This window comes from Anas platyrhynchos, chromosome 9 (genome assembly GCF_047663525.1).
Source record: "Anas platyrhynchos isolate ZD024472 breed Pekin duck chromosome 9, IASCAAS_PekinDuck_T2T, whole genome shotgun sequence".
NCBI lineage: Eukaryota > Metazoa > Chordata > Aves > Anseriformes > Anatidae > Anas > Anas platyrhynchos.
The window spans coordinates 4,987,439-4,991,805 of record NC_092595.1 but is presented as its reverse complement, the minus strand read 5'-3'; positions in this window follow the sequence as shown (position 1 = coordinate 4,991,805).

Below are 4,367 nucleotides of genomic sequence, written 5' to 3'. Positions count from 1 at the left end.
GTGAATCCAGAGCGGATTGTGAGAGGCCCATTGGGAGAAGATCCAAATTCATGCTATCTAAAATGACTTACTGTCCTGGCTACAGAATGAGATGCAAGATCTGTAAACTGTGATGGTTCTGATTAGTCCAAAAATCTGAAAAATCAGGAAACTAAGACCAAGTCCTGCCATCATCTGCACCCCTGAAATCCAGAAGAGCTCAAGGTGCCTGCAGGCCAGTGGGAGCTGGTGCTCAGCGACGTCTCCAGCTCCTCGTGGTGTGACCCGGGGGGACACACTGCTCCCATCAGCTATACAACACCCGGAGCATTAGCATCAAACCACAGGCTGTAGGGAACTGGAGGGCAGCAGATGCTTCTGCCTGGTTTTGTTGTTCATAGGAAAAAAAAAAAAAAAGAAAAAAAAAAAGAAAAATTGTGTGGTCCTTTAAATAGCGCAGCAGCCAGCAAACACTGAATCATTTAATCCCTCTCGCTGGCGGCTTTATCCAGCCTCCCCAGGGCACATCTGCAGCGGGAAGGGGAGCGCCACCAGGAGCTGCTTCCCTCCTGCTTCCCATCCCCGAGGTCCCTGCTGCTGCCCCCATCACGTCGACATTTGTCCCCCACAGCCAAGGTTAATGCCGATGTTTTGGTGCTCTGCTGTGTCCCTGCATGTCTGGGGGACACTTGATGGGGTCTGGGAGGACCCCATCTGCCCAGCTGAATGCCCCAGCGAGGTCAGGATCCGACCAGCTTCAGCACCACCAAGCACCCAGGGACAGTCCCTGACCCAAAGAAATCCCTCTTTGAGCAGGCAAGACACACGATGGGACCAGGCAGTATTTCCACTGTTATTTTCCAGCCTCAAGACTGCAAGGAACAAGGAAGTTCACCCAGAAAACCAGTGGCAGAGCCAGTGACCCCAGCGAGGTCTGGAGTCAGGGCGTTAGCACAGGACTGGCACCCCCAAGCCCCCAGCCACCCGTGGGAGACAAGAGGGCAGGATTAATCCCTCTTCTTATCCTCCCGCAGTAATGCCCAAATCACTTTGACCCCTGCAGGGGACTCGTGGAGTTTTCTAGTGATGCGAAAGCAAGGAAAAAAGGGGCCAAGCATCCTGGCCACATTTCTAAAAATACCGGCACTGCTGCAGGGCTCCATCTGCTCGCTGCTCGGAGGCGCGCCAGCTGAGCCTTGCAGCGGGTGCCCGGGAGGTCCTGCAGCTCGGCGAGACATCTCATCACGCCATGGAGCAAACCAGAGCGTGGACAGGAGTTATTGGGCACGCAGAGTGAGAGGGTGGAGGTCCCAGCACCTCCCAGCAGCGCGTCCGTGGGATGTCCCCGTGCGCAGCCTGCTGCTGGCAGGCAGACGCCGCTGTCTGCTGCAGAACATCAGCCTTCCCTGAGGGCTGGATGAAGCTCGCCAGCTGCCTTTGTTAAATGGTAAAGTGTGTGATGGAGGCCGTGCCCTCAGCCTGCTCGTCGGGCTGCCGGAGGGGCTGTGGGCAGAGCCCAGGGGCACGGGGACATCGAGGGGAAGAAGCTGCAGCCTCACCCTGCCAGCACCCAGACATGCTGAGGAGCGAACGTTTGAAAACACACCATAATCGTCAACTCTCAGCCTGATTTCAAATGCAATTTCTGATTGGCATGTGATCTTATTTCTAAATAGTTGGGTAAAGAGCCGCTTCTTTGCAAGGATAGCCCAAATCAGCCGACCTTTGCGAACCCACAGATGACAGCTCTGTGCAAGCAGCCTTTTCCACCAGAAACTGTTTTGAGAAAGATCTCCAGCAGCATCCCTGTAATTCCCATTTTACAGACAAGGGAAAGAGGGAGCAGGAGCATCCAAAGGGCACCCGTGGGATGGGGTCTCCTACCTGAACAGCAGAAGAACCAAGGCAGCACTGAGCTGGGGGCTCTGGAAGGTCCCCCAGGCCCCCGCTCTCCCTGTCCTGAGGCTGTCCTGCCAACCTCAGCCACGTGCAGATGACCCCTGCCACCAGCCACAGTGGTTACAGCGTGTGCTGAGCATCGCAGAAGGCTCCTACAGGACCTACATTCACTCCAGGGCAAACATTTCCCCCGGACATGGTGTAAGATGTGCCAAAATGTGATGAGGTGACCAAACACATGGGTTGGGCGCACGCTGTAAATCCAAGGGGAACCCAAACCATCTCTCCTGGGATCGTTAGTCATTTGTGATGATGGCAAAATATTGTCAGAAACAACGCTGCAGAAGACTCAGAAAAATAAAGGGATCAAAGATGAGCCTGTCCTCTCTGAGGTTTCACAAAGGGAAAGGAGGCTGTGAGGTCCGGATGCTGAGAGCCCAGGGGGAACTTGGAGGGAGCAGGCCAAGAGTCTGTTGGCTGCCCAAAAGTTAAAAAGATCCGTAAACAAAGAAACAGCCCAGAAAACTGCAGGAAATGTGGTATTTTAAAAACTTAATTAATTAGTCACGGGGGAGACAAGTACGAGGGGATTAGGAGAGAGGTAAATAAACATTTTAGTAAAAGGAAGAAAGAAAATCAATAGGGTGGCTTCTGCCTGTGTTTATTCAGTCACAGGGAAAGCAAGTTCTGTCCCACAAAATCGGAAAGGCCACATGTGGTGCTGCTGAGACAATGAGCTAGCAGCTGGGGGTCCTTGCTATAGGGTGCGACTGGGACCAAAGCCTGAGTCAAGTTCACAATAGGGTTAAGGACTTAAATGACTGGTCAGACAGCCACTTGCCGTTTGGGGAAAATTAGCAGATTTTTAAATTAAATAAAATTAAATTAAATTTAATTTTGGAATAGAAACTACTCAGTGCCTGGGGGCAGAGGAAATTCTGCCACGAGGGTATTTTCACCTGCTTGGCTGTTATGGGAAATTTCACCCAAATGTGAGGTTGCTCTCGCTGGTGGGGCTTCTCTGGAGGGTGCTGTGGCCTCCCCCAGTTGTTATCCAGGTGACAGACGCTTTTAATCAAACAGAAGAGCACCATTAGAGAGGCAGCTGTAGAAATTCATCTTCCTGCAAGACTGGAAGTTACAAAATTCATGAGAACAGGGCAAGGAATAATGAGAAAGAGCTTAAGTGAGCCTCAGACAAGACATTTACTCCCTTTATTGCTCAAGGTGATGGCAGGTTGTTTCGGGTAGCTGACTGTAAGTACCACGGGATAAAAGAGAAGCAGACATATAAAAAATAGACCAAGGCTGGGCTGTAACAGGGACAGGAAGACTATGTACAACAAATATACACATATACAGCCAGAGCAGTGGAAGGCAGGGATGCTCCTAAGGTCGGACACCCACAGCTGCGTTTGGTGCCCACAAACTGAGCAAAAGCAGCAGGGGGAGGCAAGTGAGTGAGAAGAGAGACAACAACCAAATGGGAAGCACGGGGAACAGAGGGGAGAGCAGCTGCAGCTCCGAGTGTTGCTTATGGGCAACCAAAGAATAAGGAAAAGAACAAATCTGGGGTTTTCAGTGCAGTGCAGTAACCGGGTGGCTGCACTGGGCTCCAGCGAGGCTTTTTCTGACCTGTGCTGGATGGAGCAGCTCGAGGGGAGCAGAGCATCGGTGGTTCTGTAGTGACAGCTCCTGCTGGTGGGGATAGCCTGGCAGCAGCTTGTTTCTGCCTTCCCTGGGGAAGAGAGTGGCTGCAAGAGGACTGCTTTGGGGAGGGCTGAAAGGGAGGCAAAGGCAAGCTGAAGAGAGGAAGGAGCCTGGTAAGAAACTGGGAAAATGATGGCGTTCATCTGGAAAGCCACAGAAAGTACCAGAGGAATGGGAGATGATCCTCCATCCTGCCCGAAGCCAGGATCATGCACGTCCTGGCAAGGTTTGTGTGTGCGGTGCTTCTCTGCAGGCCCCCACAAGGTCCCTGCATTGATGCTGTTCCTGTTGGGGTCACTCACGTTAGGCAGGCACTGGTCCGAGCCGGACAGAAGCTGAAGGATCGCTCCTAATATTTACCAGCAGACATTTATTTCAGTGCTAAAAGAGCGAATAGCTTCAAGGCACAGTGTGCACCTGGGAATGGGTCACGCTAGGAGTTACAGCATGACGCTGTAATGGAGACTGAAATCTGATCCTCCACAGACAGCACTGGAGAGAAAAACGTTTGGGGTTTGATGCCGGAGCAGTAAGAATATGGATGCAGAGAGGGAGCACTTCTAAAGGGAAACAAATAGCAAGAGCCGAGAAATAAAAATGCAACGGGAAGATAGGAAATAATCGTGAACACGAAGCGCAGCTATCCTCAAAAGCAGATAGGGATATAAAATATGCCCTGCACCTGCTAACTCCTCCCAGGCAGAGGGCTGGACGTGGCAGGCTGCACTGCGTGAGGCTTTTTCTTTCAGCCCTAATTCTGCCCGCTCTGGGATTACAGC